This window comes from Stegodyphus dumicola, chromosome 5, assembly GCF_044657685.1.
Source record: "Stegodyphus dumicola isolate Sdum_Otavi_A_Nest chromosome 5, ASM4465768v1".
NCBI classification, from domain to species: domain Eukaryota; kingdom Metazoa; phylum Arthropoda; class Arachnida; order Araneae; family Eresidae; genus Stegodyphus; species Stegodyphus dumicola.
In genome coordinates this window covers 104062005-104079559 of record NC_140772.1, presented here as the reverse complement: position 1 = coordinate 104079559, position 17555 = coordinate 104062005, and the positions used below count along the sequence as shown (strand labels likewise).

At 33.5% G+C, this 17555-nt stretch overlaps 1 protein-coding gene across 1 annotated transcript in view; it reads left to right on the top strand.

The window, feature by feature from the left end:
• The window catches only part of LOC118196536 (uncharacterized), a 248138-nt gene that overhangs the window by 77948 nt on the left and 152635 nt on the right, over positions 1 to 17555 (top strand). The gene's annotated exons all lie outside the window — the stretch shown is intronic.

The window sequence follows — 17555 nt, the reverse complement described above, 5'->3', positions numbered from 1 at the left end:
ACGCATAAATCAGATAAACCAGTGTATAATAGGGTTACTTCTCTGATTTCTAATTCTACCTGCTTATTTTGTAAAGAAGATCATTTTTTATACAGGTGTTCTAATTTTTTAAATTTACCAGTGCGAAAACGAATAGAGTTTGTTAAGACTAATAAACTTTGTTTTAATTGCTTGTCTAATGTCCATAAAGTTAAAATGTGTAAGAGTGCAAACACCTGCAAGCATTGTTTTAAGCATCATCATAGCATTTTGCATTTAGAAAATAATTTCAAACCAAAAAATGCATCTAGATTCCCTTCACCGGAAGCACAAGTGTTTGTTCCGAAATCGCAAATTAAACCAGAAAACACTTTGAGTGAGGTTTCTCCAACTGTTTGTGCAAACAACTATGAAAATAAACATTTTGGAGCTCATGCTAATGGTAAACGTAGTCATGTACTTTTGTGTACTGCTTTAATTAAGGTTCAGAACTCAAACCAGGAATTCATAAATTGTAGATGTTTACTAGATTCAGGTAGTGAAAAATCATTCATTCGTCGGAAAACAGCTATCAATTTAGGATTGAGCATAAAGGATTCGAAGATATTAGTGTCATGCTTAGGTACTTTCAATACAACTACTACTGGAGAAGTTGACTTGTTGTTTACACCTCATTTTAATACTAATTACAGAATTTCAACATCCGCTTACATAATAGACAAAATTACAGGAAACATTCCAAGTGTAACTTTACCTTTGAATTTATATGAAAATTTCCAGGATTTAACTTTAGCAGATCCTACATTTCATGAATCGGGAGAAATTGATATTTTACTTGGAGTTAATGTATTCCTTACTTTAATAAATGGCGAGGTAATTAAAAGGGGCAAAAATCTTCCATTTGCATGTTGTTCTAAGTTAGGATGGATAATTGCTGGAACTACACATTTTGAATTCCCAAACCGTAAGCAGGTTTCAGTCAATACGCTAAACGTAAACACGGAGGAATTAGTTAAATCATTTTGGGATTTGGAACAAATTCCCACATCGAAACCTTTAACTAAAGAGGAAAGATTGTGTGAAAATCATTTCGTGGAAAATCACGTGCGTAGTGAAAAGGGTCGTTACTCAGTAAAACTGCCATTCAAGCCTAAAAGAAATGAGTTGGGTAATTCCAGACCATCAGCCTTTCGCAAGTTTCTTAGTCTGGAACAAAAATTAATAAAAACTCCTGGAGTATATCAACAGTATAAAGACTTCATGTCCGAATATTTATCACTTGGACACATGGAAGAATTATCCGATGATAATCCAGATAAAGTAAATTTTCATTATTATATACCTCATCATCACGTGCTAAAAGAATCCAGTCTTACCACAAAATTACGCGTCGTTTTCAATGCTAGTGCCAAAACTACATCAGGGATATCGCTTAATGACACGCTAATGAATGGTCCCAGGGTACAAGACGACTTATTTACTATTCTTTTGAGGTTTAGATGCTATCCCATAGCCATTACTAGTGACTTATTGAAAATGTATCGACAAGTTCAAATTCATGATGAAGATCGCGATTACCAAAAAATATTTTGGAGAGATGATCCATCGAAGCCGATTAAAACTTACAGGTTGTGCACAGTTACGTACGGCACTACTTCCGCTTCATACCTGGCTACTCGCGTACTCAAACAACTAACAATTGACGAAGGAACTAAATTCCCAAAGGCAGCTGAAATAATATTACACAATTGTTATATTGATGATGTCCTATTTGGTTCAGACACAGTAGAAAACGCAGTAGAGTTAATTTCCCAACTGAGTGAACTTTTACAAAAAGGTGGCTTTCAATTGCATAAATGGTGTACTAATGATCGCTCGATTTTGGAAACTGCTTTGAGTGCTCGGAACTCAAATTCTTCATGTGCAGTAGTTGATACTAAATCAATAAAATTATTGGGTTTGGAGTGGTATCCAACGCAAGACGAGTTTACTTGCCACTTTGGAAATTTCGAAAACAGAGAGTGTTCTACTAAAAGAATAATTTTATCTTCTATTTCGAAAATCTTTGATCCACTTGGTTGGTTAGCACCTTTTATAGTTGCAGCAAAAATCTTGCTTCAAGACATATGGAAATTACAAATCTCGTGGGATGATCCCTTGCCAGATGAAATCAATCAAAGATGGAAAATCTATTGTGAAGATATCGCAAATCTTGAATGCATTCATATTCCTAGGAGAGTATTATTGCCCAAATCTACAAATGTAGAACTTCATTGTTTCTGTGACGCATCAGAGAAAGCTTACGCCGCAGTGATTTATTTAAAGTCTTCAAATCATTCTTCAATTTCGGTTCAGCTACTAACATCAAAAACTCGCGTAGCTCCCCTGAAAGTAATCTCTATTCCTCGTTTAGAACTCTGCTCTGCAGTTCTATTAGTGCATTTGGTTCAAGCTGTGCAGAATTCATTGCAAATTCATGTTGACAGTATTTACGCATGGAGTGATTCAATGATAGTTTTGTCCTGGATACAATCAGAACCAACACGCTGGCAAACATTTGTAGCCAACCGCGTTTCAGAAATTCAATCAGTCTTACCTTCATCGCATTGGAATCACATAAAAGGAAAGGAGAATCCAGCTGATTGCGCATCAAGAGGTCTTTTGCCTTCAGAACTTTCTACTCATGACTTGTGGTGGACAGGTCCTCAGTGGCTTAATTCAAATAATATTCCGTTCTCTTTCAACTTACCATTTTCAGAAGAGTCTTTAAGGGAACAACGGAAAAATATTTCTTGTTCAATTGGAACAGTCGCTTCGCAAATTCCAGTCCTTAATGAAGTTTCATCATTTTTGAAACTTAAAAGAATCATCGCATGGTGTTTTCGGTTTGCGAATAATTCAGCTAAATCTACCGCAACAAGAATTAAGGGTTACCTTAAAACCGAAGAATTGCAATACGCTAGAAATGCAATTGTTAGAGTAGTTCAAATGGATGAGTATTTTAATGAATATAATCTTCTGAAAAAGAATCAACCGTTAAACTCAAATAGTAAGATCCTTTCTTTGAACCCGTTTATCGATAAGAATGGACTTATACGCGTTGGAGGAAGATTAAGACAATCCAACATCGCGCAGGACAGAAAATATCCTATTTTGTTGCCCAAGAAACATCACATAACACAGATTATAGTGAATCATTTTCATATATTCCATCTTCATGCAGGCCCCCTGCTATTGCTATCAGTAATTAGAAGAGAATATTGGATAATCCACGCTAGGTCAGTTGTAAGACAACAGATTTGGAAATGCGTGAAATGTCATCGTGTACGAGCTAAAACATCTACCCAGATAATGTCTGATTTACCATCGTCTAGAGTCGTTCCGTCAAAGGTTTTCTCCAAAGTTGGAATTGACTACGCCGGGCCATTTCAAGTGAAGCCCAGGCAAGGTCGAGGAGTAAAACCAATGAAATGCTACATTTGTGTATTCGTGTGTTTTACTACAAGAGCTATACATATTGAATTAGTAGGTAATCTTACATCAGAATCATTTATTGCCGCTTTAATGCGCTTTGTGTCTCGAAGAGGAAAACCAGGAACTTTTTCCTAGCTCAGATAATATTGTGCGTATCGTGAAGATCAAAACCGCTAACGGAGTTTTCAAAAGGCCAATTCACAAACTTAGTGTTTTGCCTATCAATGATTAAGTTTTTTTTCCTAAAGCATTATAACTTTGTACTTTGCTTTAGCTATATAAGTTCCTGAATTGTATCAAGGCTTCTGTGCATCTGTTTTGAGAACAATTTAGTTTCATTGCATAATTACATATTATGTTTTCTTGTGAATATTTTGATGATACATTTTTGCATAATTTAATATTGTTATGATAATTTCATTTTGTAAAAGCTATTTATTTTGAAACGATGTTTCAACGCCGGGCGGAATGTTTCAGCCACCAGAGCTCTCTGCCTGTCTGTGAGATATTATTTCGCAATGCGCAGATTGTATGCGTAGTTCGCATTTTGTTCTTGCATTCTTAAAAACCGCTAATTGTAACTCTGTCGTTTTACCTTGTGCTGTGTTGTGTTCGAAAGTTAAAACCGCCGAATAAAGGTTAAATTTACAGTCCACTCGCATTGATGTATTCTTAGGTTTATTAATTTAAAGTTAAGATACCGCTTCGCTACACGGGCTAATAATTTCTTCAATAAATTGTAGAGTCAAATTCATTAACAAGGTTAAAGTTTCAAAATCTAATCATTATAATTTTCAATTTAAGTGGACGGAATTAAAAAAAAAACATTCAAAACAGGAGATTCCAACATATGAAAAAATAATAAATGAATGTTTGATCTAAAAATATAAAATAAAAATTAAAAATTAAAAAAAAGAGTTAGTTCCCAAAATCTGTAATATTAGAACAACGAAAGTTTTTAAATGGAAAAGTATATCCGACCTGTTTAGTAACAAAATACTAAGCCTAAAAAGTGCAAAGTGCTAAATTTAGATAAACTATGAATTTTAAAATGATTAATATTAATAAAAATAGTTGTAAAAAGCTTCTATTGTAATATTAAAAATGGTGTAGTAAAAATGAATCATTTGCAAAAGGAAAAAACAGCCAATTATCTGGATTATAAATCCTAAAAAATATCCACTAGTAACTGCCATCAAATTCAAGTGAAATATGTTTTAAATATATAATAAATTCTTTCAAATGACGTATTTCCAGTTATAAAAAATGTTTTAAACGCCGCACATATTTATAATTTGGCATTTTTAAATTAAAAGAAAAGGTTTTCTAGAAAAGGCGAAATCTAAATTTTTATATGACCTCCCGGTCTCCATAGCTATGGTTCGTAAAAGCTTATTCTCATTCTAAGAAATAAAATAAAATAAAACTAACAACATTTGATCTCCTTAAGACGAAAATTGACAGAGATGTTTAATATCAAAATTTGGGATGTTTTCTATCTTCTGTTTGCCTTGGAAAGTGGTTAAGGAGTAAATTAGAATAGTTCGATGTTGACTTAACTTCTTTGAATCTCATTCAATAATGTTCATTTCTGATTACTATTGTATAACATCCTTTAATTTATAATTTTGTCACGGATGGGATGCCGAAAGCATTTTTCACGCGGGTAGTGTATAAGTTTCTAAGTGCAAAAATACGTTATTAATATTTTCATGCAATTTATTACTTTAGAATGATAATCTAATAATCATACAAAGAAATTTCTGTAACTAGAAATAGTTCTTATTTTCAGTTTAATCATATAGCGCTAAGAATTGATTATCTCTCAATACTGTGTTCCAAAACATGAATTCCATAAGACTCTTTGAATAAGGTTGTAGAGTCATTAGGTTATTTTGAAGCTGGAAGACGTGAAAAATGTGCAATACCCTCGCCGAGACTCGAACCTGGACCTCTCGAATACGAGCCGTTAGTTACACCACGAAGGCATGCCGGGAGGAGGAAGAAAATGCCAGATAAGGTCTTCTTTCTGAAAAAAAAATTGCTAATTAATATTTTTCACGGCAGTGTACATAACAATGCTCATCACTTAATTGAATAGTATTAAAAATATTTCTGAATCGATATTTCATTTACAGTGATGCAAACATTTCGCACTTCACCTTGTGTACGACCCCTGAACTTGATCTTAAACTTGAAATGTAAATATCTCAGTTGTTTTTGTTGCGAAAGAGTCAACCTTTCTGCGTTTTAATTTTTCGAATGAGTAGAAACGTTTACTAACTGAAACTATAAAGGCCGAGAAATCGCATAAAAAGACTGGATTTCACTAAGTTTACAAAAAAAAAATTTAAAAATACCATTAAATAAGCATTTTTCTAATTTAAAATATTTTTGTAATGGGTTGTACATGTTTACGACCCGTGATTGCGTATAAGGACTTTTATGGGCACTCCGTGTAGTAATTAATATGAATAGCAATAAGATGAATAAAGAACGTTTTTTTCGAAGAAATATTCAAAACCCTACAGATTCGTATGGTAAACTGAAAAGAAAGAAAGAAGAGAAATGATTCTAGGAATTACACTGAATGCAAGCACGGAACAGATATTGGCTGAGTACAAGAACATTAAAAGAGGAGGCAGAATTGAGTCAGACAATGAAACCGTTAAGGAAAAGGCGATGACAATGCATTAAAATGGTATACTAAAATAAAAGAAAAGGAAACTGGCTCCGTTGTATTATTGCCAGCAGAAATGAAGAAAAACCATTACATGAAAATTTGATATTAAGGGTGACTGCGTTTCGGACCTCTAAGACATTCACCTAAATTCAAAAATCGGAGTGTAATAAGTAAATATTACTCAAAAGAAATGATTGCAGATTTGATATTCAGATTTAGGCTTTTCTTAAAATTTTCAACTGTTCGTAAAATTTTCGTAATGCCTGAAGGCGCAGTGTAATTCTAAAGAGAAATAGTTAAATGTGTAAATACAAAAAATCTGATGTGGACATCATACGACTTCTTTCTACGGCTTATTGAATTACACACATTTTGGATGCATTTCATTTAAACTTATTTCCTCGAATTTCATTAGAGATATATTTGGCATCTAGTTGTGTACCCGCCTTTTTTATTGCAATCAGCAGTACCAGAAGTGTATATGTATTAGCCCTTTTTTATTGCAATCAGCAGTACCAGAAGTGTATATGTATTAGCCCTTTTTTATTGCAATCAGCAGTACCAGAAGTGTATATGTATTAGCCCTTTTTTATTGCAATCAGCAGTACCAGAAGTGTATATGTATTAGCCCTATTTTATTGCAATCAGCAGTACAAGAAGTGTATATGTATTAGCCCTTTTTTATTGCAATCAGCAGTACCAGAAGTGTATATGTATTAGCCCTTTTTTATTGCAATCAGCAGTACCAGAAGTGTATATGTATTAGCCCTTTTTTATTGCAATCAGCAGTACCAGAAGTGTATATGTATTAGCCCTTTTTTATTGCAATCAGCAGTACCAGAAGTGTATATGTATTAGCCCTTTTTTATTGCAATCAGCAGTACCAGAAGTGTATATGTATTAGCCCTTTTTTATTGCAATCAGCAGTACCAGAAGTGTATATGTATTAGCCCTTTTTTATTGCAATCAGCAGTACCAGAAGTGTATATGTATTAGCCCTTTTTTATTGCAATCAGCAGTACCAGAAGTGTATATGTATTAGCCCTTTTTTATTGCAATCAGCAGTACCAGAAGTGTATATGTATTAGCCCTTTTTTATTGCAATCAGCAGTACCAGAAGTGTATATGTATTAGCCCTTTTTTATTGCAATCAGCAGTACCAGAAGTGTATATGTATTAGCCCTTTTTTATTGCAATCAGCAGTACCAGAAGTGTATATGTATTAGCCCTTTTTTATTGCAATCAGCAGTACCAGAAGTGTATATGTATTAGCCCTTTTTTATTGCAATCAGCAGTACCAGAAGTGTATATGTATTAGCCCTTTTTTATTGCAATCAGCAGTACCAGAAGTGTATATGTATTAGCCCTTTTTTATTGCAATCAGCAGTACCAGAAGTGTATATGTATTAGCCCTTTTTTATTGCAATCAGCAGTACCAGAAGTGTATATGTATTAGCCCTTTTTTATTGCAATCAGCAGTACCAGAAGTGTATATGTATTAGCCCTTTTTTATTGCAATCAGCAGTACCAGAAGTGTATATGTATTAGCCCTTTTTTATTGCAATCAGCAGTACCAGAAGTGTATATGTATTAGCCCTTTTTTATTGCAATCAGCAGTACCAGAAGTGTATATGTATTAGCCCTTTTTTATTGCAATCAGCAGTACCAGAAGTGTATATGTATTAGCCCTTTTTTATTGCAATCAGCAGTACCAGAAGTGTATATGTATTAGCCCTTTTTTATTGCAATCAGCAGTACCAGAAGTGTATATGTATTAGCCCTTTTTTATTGCAATCAGCAGTACCAGAAGTGTATATGTATTAGCCCTTTTTTATTGCAATCAGCAGTACCAGAAGTGTATATGTATTAGCCCTTTTTTATTGCAATCAGCAGTACCAGAAGTGTATATGTATTAGCCCTTTTTTATTGCAATCAGCAGTACCAGAAGTGTATATGTATTAGCCCTTTTTTATTGCAATCAGCAGTACCAGAAGTGTATATGTATTAGCCCTTTTTTATTGCAATCAGCAGTACCAGAAGTGTATATGTATTAGCCCTTTTTTATTGCAATCAGCAGTACCAGAAGTGTATATGTATTAGCCCTTTTTTATTGCAATCAGCAGTACCAGAAGTGTATATGTATTAGCCCTTTTTTGTTGCAATCAGCAGTACCAGAAGTGTATATATATTAGCCGTTTTTTGTTGCAATCAGCAGTACCAGAAGTGTATATATATTAGCCGTTTTTTGTTGCAATCAGCAGTACCAGAAGTGTATATATATTAGCCGTTTTTTGTTGCAATCAGCAGTACCAGAAGTGTATATATATTAGCCGTTTTTTGTTGCAATCAGCAGTACCAGAAGTGTATATATATTAGCCGTTTTTTGTTGCAATCAGCAGTACCAGAAGTGTATATATATTAGCCGTTTTTTGTTGCAATCAGCAGTACCAGAAGTGTATATATATTAGCCGTTTTTTGTTGCAATCAGCAGTACCAGAAGTGTATATATATTAGCCCTTTTTTATTGCAATCAGCAGTACCAGAAGTGTATATATATTAGCCCTTTTTTATTGCAATCAGCAGTACCAGAAGTGTATATGTATTAGCCCTTTTTTATTGCAATCAGCAGTACCAGAAGTGTATATGTATTAGCCCTTTTTTATTGCAATCAGCAGTACCAGAAGTGTATATGTATTAGCCCTTTTTTATTGCAATCAGCAGTACCAGAAGTGTATATGTATTAGCCCTTTTTTATTGCAATCAGCAGTACCAGAAGTGTATATGTATTAGCCCTTTTTTATTGCAATCAGCAGTACCAGAAGTGTATATGTATTAGCCCTTTTTTATTGCAATCAGCAGTACCAGAAGTGTATATGTATTAGCCCTTTTTTATTGCAATCAGCAGTACCAGAAGTGTATATGTATTAGCCCTTTTTTATTGCAATCAGCAGTACCAGAAGTGTATATATATTAGCCCTTTTTTATTGCAATCAGCAGTACCAGAAGTGTATATATATTAGCCGTTTTTTATTGCAATCAGCAGTACCAGAAGTGTATATATATTAGCCCTTTTTTATTGCAATCAGCAGTACCAGAAGTGTATATATATTAGCCCTTTTTTATTGCAATCAGCAGTACCAGAAGTGTATATATATTAGCCCTTTTTAAAAGTCCATATCCGACCTTTATGTTCGCAATCGTTGGTCGCAGTCATATACTTCCAGTTACGAAAGTGTTTTAAATGACGAAAATATTCATATTTTGGCAAATTAAAAAAAATAAATTTGGGCAAATAACGAAATTTTACTTTTAATGCGGTTCTCCTGACTCCTATACTGGGGAAAGTTTTATACTCGTTATGAAAAAAAAAAACATTTTATCAAATTTGACTTCCGTACGACAAAAATATTTAATTTCAAAATTTGCAGTTTTTGATGTCCTTTTCAACTTGCCGTAAGGGATCGGTTTAAGTTAAAATAATTCGAGGAAACAAAGTCAAGTGAAGTGCTGAAAACATTTTTATAATTTAAGAGGCTGTAAAAAGAAGTCATGCCCACAACAGATTTTTTGAGGGGATTGCTGGAAAAAGAACAGTCTTTGTTTCCATGATCCCTTTTAATTAGTATGTTATATTGTATGCTCAGGATTTAAATTCAGCCGGAGCCAGAACTGCTTTTTCTTAGTTTTGAGAGAAACTGTATTTCCATCTGGAACCAGGGACAAGAAGTGCAGTATTTTATTTTATTATTTAAATTTTTACAATTTAATTATTATTAATTTTTTTATTTAAATTTTAATCACTCGTTTATTTTAATTATTAAATATTTAATTATTTTAATAATTACTTTATTCTTTTAATTAATAATTATTAAGTTTGACTCCCGGGCAAGAATTGATCGGAAACTTAATTTCAAAATTCTCAATTTTTGGTATCATTTTCATCTTGCCTTAAAGGATCGGTTAGTTAACTTAGAATAATTTGAGGAAATAAGTTTAAATGAAGTGCAAGAAAAAATGCGTATAATTTAATAGGCGTGCAAGGAACCCATATGCTGTCCACATCAGATTTTGAAATGTATGAAAATGCATTATCTCAACACATCCTGATTGTATTTATGCACAGAGAGGCATGAATTTACTTTCGGGTGCATAATATGGAGGCTTCTGGGAGTGAAGGACGAGCGTTTCAAGGTGACGCGTCCTGGGTAGGTAATTGTTGCACCCGGATGTGGAAGACCTGATGATGGATGCTAATGACACACCCGAAAGGTACGCGCAACATCCGCGACGATGGTAAACTCCCAGAGCACTCGGTCATTGAGGAGGAAAGAGGCTTGACTCGGAGAAAACCTTTAGGCTTTCTGCAAAAATTTAAATCGTGAGATTTTTGAAGCTTTCTAAATATTATTTTTTACCTGAACTTTGCAGAAATTTAAGTTTGATTGCTTATTTATGAATATAAAACTGGTTTCAAATGGTGTTTTTTGTTCGTAGTAGGTGCGCATAAGTCATTTGACTCACTTTCCCCTGCCTTATCGTTATAAGATTTTACTTTAGTTAAGGAAGACAAGAATGTAAAATTTTTCACTTTTACACAATTTCTGTCTTTATTTATTACATTATAACAATATGCCGTTGACATAACATGATTTCCTTAAACGGCCTATACACAGAAATTTTACAGAATATATACAGTATTTACAGAATATACTGCAGAATATTACGAGATATACTTTTACACAATGCCAATTTTTATTTTTTAGATTAAAACAATCTGATGTGGATACAACATGATTTCCTTCTAATTCCTCTTTTCCTTCCTTCCCTATCTGCGCTTCATTTTAACTTATTTCCTCAAATTATTCTAACTGAATTAACCGATCCTTCGAGGCAAGCTGAAAATGACAAGAATTTCGAAAATTAATATCCCGATCAATTTTGTAGTAAGGGAGTCGAACTTCTTATAATTTTATTTTTTCATAATGAGTAAAAAATTTCCAAAATATAAATCCAGGAACAAGGAGATAACATTAAAAGATAGGTTTCGCTATTTGCCAATTTTTTTTTTTTTTTTTTTTTTAATTTGAAATTACCAGAACTTGAAGATTTTCGTCATTTAAGACACTTCTTTAATTGAAAGTAAATGACTATGCCCAAATATTTCAAAAATATTGACAGGGTAAGGACTTTTAAGACACGTAAGGGGGCGGGAAGTGAGATTTATATTTTTTATTTTTAGGCCAAAGGTACATTAGACCTATTAGTCTCAAAATGACATTTTGCGTCGTTTCACTTTCTGTGTTGATTCACTTTTCAAATTACAGCCACCAAATATTATTGCCGGGTATTATATTTAAAGACACTAAATAATGAAGAATCTGCATGGATGTATGAATGTTTCTCGCATTGTGAAAAAACAACGGCACCTAGAGCCATCAAACTTTTAATAGAGTAGACCGCCAACCGAATATGGGCACATGGAAGACCGAATTTTGGATTTCGAATTTTTTTATTATTTGTTTCAAATTTTGTAAAACTTTAACGAATTTTTGATTAACAAAACGATTTCAAAGCGACCAGTAGCAAGACTGTACGGAAAAAAAGTTATCTCCAGCGCACGAGACTGTGTATCGGAAATTCTAAGGGTATGCTGTTTTGCTGTTTTTAAATATTTTGTGATATTTCTGTTGAATTTAATTTTATGTGGTTTCAGTGCGAAGAACAACGCGTACTTTCAGACATTTTTTTCTTTTTAGCCCAAAAGGCGTTAGCCCAGAAAGGCTATTAATTTCGTTTTGGCATTTTGTGTTGAAAACTTTAAAAGTCTGAATCACTTTCCAAATTGTTGCCACCAAATATTATCGCCCTGTATTATATTTAAATAAATTAAATAGTGAAGAATCTCCATTCTAGCATTGTGATAAAATAACGGTACATAGAGCCATCAAGTTTTGAATAACATATATCTCCACCCGAATATGGGCAACTCGAAGCCCAATTTTGGAATTTGTTTTATTATCTATTTCATATTTTGTAAAGCGTTTATGAGTTTTTGATTAAGAAATTCAACTCTTTCAAAGCGAGCAATGGCAACACTTTACGGGAAAATATCTCGCGCGCTAGAGATACATTTGTATTTTGAATAACGTATTTATCTCCATTATTTCCAGCGCGCGAGACTGTGTATCGGAAATTCTAAAGATATGCTCTTTTAAATACTTTTGTATATTGCTGTTGGATTGACTTTTTCGGTTTAAGTGCGAAGAACACGATATTTAATACATAAAGAAAACACACAAAACATTAAAAAAACGCCCCTTTGGGCGTAATATAAAATCTGAAATTTTTCAAAAAGTTTTTTTTATTGTTTTTATAATTCCCCCCTTTTTCTTTTGCAGTGATGTTTTGTTAGTTTATTAGTGTTATAACTTACTTGTGTAAGCCTCGTGATATATTTTGTGCAACACTAGGAGATGGTAGCAGAGTTAATTAATAAATAAACAGATAGCAGCAAATTCTAAGAGAAATTTGGTTAATGAAGTCAAAACATTTGTATGGGTTTTAACAGTAGCATAATTTTAAAAGTTGGACGAAAAAATAATGATAGCGTTTATTTTATATCGCGGAAAAAAATTCTATAATTTAATTTTAAAGGTTTCTTCTGTTTCTTACAGATTTACTCAGAGAATTTAAATACAATTTTGAAAAGACAGGTTTTATTAAAAGACACTGCGTGATTATTTTTAAATTCCTTCGGATGTTGAATCACAGAAGCCAGAAACATATTTTTAGATGAAATTTTTCCTTAAATGAAAACTTGACCTGAAAACCAACAAGTGTTTTCTTTATATAACGTGTTTTAATTGTATAGCGGGAAGTAAAAAAAAAAAAAAAAATTATAAAGCTGTGAAGCTTTTGCTCAAAACAAATTATTCTGTGGAATTTGTGTTTTTCTTTTTGTTGTGTGTGTTATGCTTTGTTTTGTTTTCAGTAATGTTAAAGTTTAGATAATAGTAAGTAATACGTAACTGACAGATGGATTTAAAAAAACTATGCGAGCCCAAAAATTTTATAGACGGTGTGATGAAATGATTGATTTAAGATAAAATAAACTTTTGATCTGTTGAAAAAAAGTCAATACAATCCCACACACACAAAAAAGAGGAAAGTCAAGTTTATGAAATGTGAGGTCTTATTAAAAGAATAATTTAGAAGTTTTACTGCTTTTGTTTGAATATTTGGTTAATTTATTATTCTTTAGTTTAATTACTTCTTGTGTAATAATTTGCATACAACGAATAAGAAACTCGTGGAACAGATATTAATAATGAATTTTTGGAAATGTTTTAGAATTCTTGCAAAATTATCTTATTTCATGTTTAGTATGTTTACATCATTTCTTGCGCCAGAACTGATAATTATCATAGAATTGGAATTGGTATAATAAATATCATGGAATTGGTACAGACGTCTTTCAGCGAGATAGCATGATATATAAAAGATCGGTTAGCAGTTCCTGCCATATTGTTGAGAGTTCAAATCTTAGAGAAAGCTAGGATATTTGTCAATGTATAGTGTCTTCAAGAGCGGGAGCACTTAAAATACCATCGAGCCGAAAACTTCTTCAAAAAATTGGTCCTGGTGAAAAGGATTAGGAAACTTTTGGATCTGCCTTTCAGAATGTTTTCCATTAAAATTTAGACAGATGTGAGGAAAGTCATCTATAAGATGCAGATGGTTTGTCTCACCTATAAGATACAGAAGTTTATCTATGAGATGCAGAAGGCATTGACCAACGGCTGGCGAGACAGTCTCCTTCTTGGCCATGATGAACTTTGTAGACTGTATTCAATTGCGACAGATTAGTAACAGCTACACCAATAAATTTTGAAGAAAATGATGCTATATTTCAAATTATATCCATTTAATTGTCAGCAATTGTAATGAAGGCTCCTCTAGGAACCCTTCCTCTAACTATATTCGTAAATAAGTGTATTGTCAGAGATGCATTCACAATTTGCTCAGATGGTGTATTTATTTCAGTTAATTAAGTCTTATAAATAATTTTGTTATGAATGAATTCGCATGTTTTCCTCCACAAAGTGGGAAATCAGATTAAGAAAAGAAAAGAAAGCGTATTCCCTGCTCGGACAGATTTAGTTGCTCGAAGTGTTAGAAGTTTGTTACTCCGCACAACGCATGCATACTTAACTTTGTTTTCGCCAAGAAAAAAAGTAGAGTTAACTCCATTAATACTCCGAACTCTTCATACCGACACTATAATACGGGTACAGACAGAAGAGTTAACTTAAAAGCAGAGGACATGAACTTAGTACCGAATTAATACACTACAGCACGTAAATGTATTTCCTTTTTTTCATTTTTTTAACAGAAATTTCTAACATTTAATTTACTTTATTCTAATAACACAAAATATAATTTCTCCCTGAAGTATCGGATGTAAAGACGATTTTTGAATGACCCAGAAATGACTACGTAAGATATTTCTCCCGCCTTCTTAGCGTGCCTTCATAGTGTAGTGGTCTGCACGCTGGGCGCGTATTCCAGAGTTCCGTGGTTCAATTGCTGGCAAAGGCGTTGCTCATTTTTCATCTCTCCTGCTTTCAATTAACCTAATGTCTCTACAACTGTATTTGAAAGAGAGCAGCATTTGAACCACTGCTCCTAAGGTGACCATTTCCACGGAAGACCGAAAACAGATTTCCAGTCAACAATAATGTGCTCATAAATAAGTTTCTGAAGCTCAAAAAGCCATATGCAAATTTTTGACATCGTCCAGTGTCAGCTTCCTGACCACTTAAGAGTCAGTTGGAATTATGGTAACTTTTAAATGTCGCAGTGGAAAACAAGAGTAAAATTAAAAACCAGAAGGCACACATTTTAAATTTTAATAAAAATAAATTGTAAGTTAATTGCAGTGATAGCCAAAACGTTAAGGACCGGAACATTTTAATTATCAAATTACGGGTAAATTTTTGCCAATTCCCGAATCAGAGCAGAGTTAAGCAATTCTTTGCAATTTCCACTTTTAACCAGTTCGCGAATTATCTGGTCTTTCATTTATATTCCCAGGCTTAGCATGAGCAGTTCCCTAGCTTATCAATCTTCTATCGTAAACGCTTGAATAATCTTTTGAAATGCCTGAAATACAAAACAGCAGCCAATGTTAATCAAAAAGAAAATTTTCGTCACATTAATAGATAACCATTGCCGCTAAAAAATCTAATGCTTTATATTCACCTCATGCAATGCGTTGGTAGCATAATAGTTTTCTTGATTCATCGCGTCATGTGAAGTTAGTGCCCGTTATCTACCTCTGCAAACAAGTCACGCACAACTGCTCAGTTTGAGTTAATGGTTACTATGAAGATTTTCTTTAGTCCTATGTTTTCTGTATCATTTATTAATGTTTATTTTTCATCACATGATTGATTCTATGCAACTTTAGCAGTCTCTTCAGTGTTGGGGGAATGACAGAGAGATTAATTTAAAGTAACTTTTTAAACATTCTTCGCTGGAATGAACTACAATTTTTTCTCTAAGTAAGAAAACTAATAAAATTCTAGTGACCAACTAATAAATAACAGCATATGAAAAAGTAATATTATATGGGGAAAAATCTGCGTAGTAGTATAAAATTTTTCGAATATTGTTCCGGCCGCTCTAAGGCAGAAAATTCCATACATGTTGTAATGTTATATTTCGTTTAGTAATTTGACGGCTTTGACGATAAAATTCGTTGACGTTTAGCGAAAAGATGCTAAACAAACGAAGTGTAAAGATTATAATATTTCGAGATCTAGTTAATAATTAAATTAGAAGTTCAAATGCATAGGATTTTAATACTGCCTTCCGTTATCTTGTACAGAGAGCCTGTTGAATTGGTCAACAATTGACTTTTTCTGAGAATTTAGTACAATGTTTGTTGAGTTTCGCTAATTTATGTTAAATCGTATTAAAACTAATAAATAATATTAATGCTTCTGGCCCTAGATATATTCCAGGCGAACAAACTAGCAATATAAGTTTTAATAGTTTTCTTATACGTAACGTAAATGCGAGCCAGTTTCCTTTAACAGTCTTTCATGAAAGCATCATTTACCTTAAGCCTACAATCTACACATGTTTGGTCGTAATAAGTTAATTAAATAACATGAAGTTCTGCTTTTCACCTTTAACATGGGATCAGAAGTTTCTTTTTCACCTTGAGTTTTTTTAGGGACTGTGCGGATATATCCATATGGGTTACTGTGACTTACCTCATTTGTCTGACAGTAACATCAGAACAAGTCCACGAATTTAAACCTGGCATGGAGCGCATAGTTACGTCTGCTACTGGCATGGGCTTTGAACACCTCATAGATGACAGCACAACTCCATCCTGACTGCGGAGTTTCATTCTAATTATGAAGAAAAATTTCCTAAGGCGACGGATCAAAGGGTCTCTCACCCCTCTTCTTCACCAAACCTCTCCGGAGGTCTTTAGGCTCTCCGTGTGTTTTACGTGCCCACGTGACGCAAAAGCACTTAAAACCATCCAAACCCGTTTGAGAATTTGAGCCCGTGCCCAGAGATTTGATAGCCAGCATATTATCTACAGTGCCTTCAAAAATACCACCTGCTGTTCTTCATGATCCAAACTTTTTTGTTTCAGTTTTATAAAATCAACATCAACTTATAAGTTATTTCTCCCGCCTTCTTACCATGCCTTCATGGTGTAATGCAGTACGCTCGGCGCGTATTCGAGAGGTCCGAAGTTGGAGTCCTGGCGAGGGCATTATACATTTTTCATGTCTCTTGCTTCGAAATAATCTAATGTCTCTACAGTGGTGCCCGAACAGGGATTCCCCAGTCGCCCTTTAAATGGGAGAGTATATAAGGTATTTCTCCCGCCTTTTTAGCATGCCTTTCTGGTGAAATGGTTAGCACTCTCATGGCATATTCGAGAGGTCCGAGGTTCGAGTTCTGGCGAAGGCACAGCATAATTTTCATGTCTCCCTATTCGAAATAAACTATTGTCTCTATAAACTCATTTTATACTAATTTACAGCTATCTCAAAGATATTTCTCCTTTGCACACATTTCTTAACTTCCGATATCAGTAAAATTTAAATCGAAACATGTTTTTGCTATCAGTCTTCCAGGAATAGTAATGATTTGTTAAACATTTCTAACCTAAACTCTAAACTTGTCAGCGTCAGTATACCGCAGCCAGCAGAAACGTTACCACAATACTGTTAATTTAATACAAGCTTTGTCACAGTTCAAATATTTCACATATGAAACACTTAAAAAATGAGCTCGCTAAATGATAGTACTTTGTGGGCTATGATATAAAATATGTTTTACTGCAACACACTAAGAATTTCATGATCAATGAAAAACAATTCAATATTCA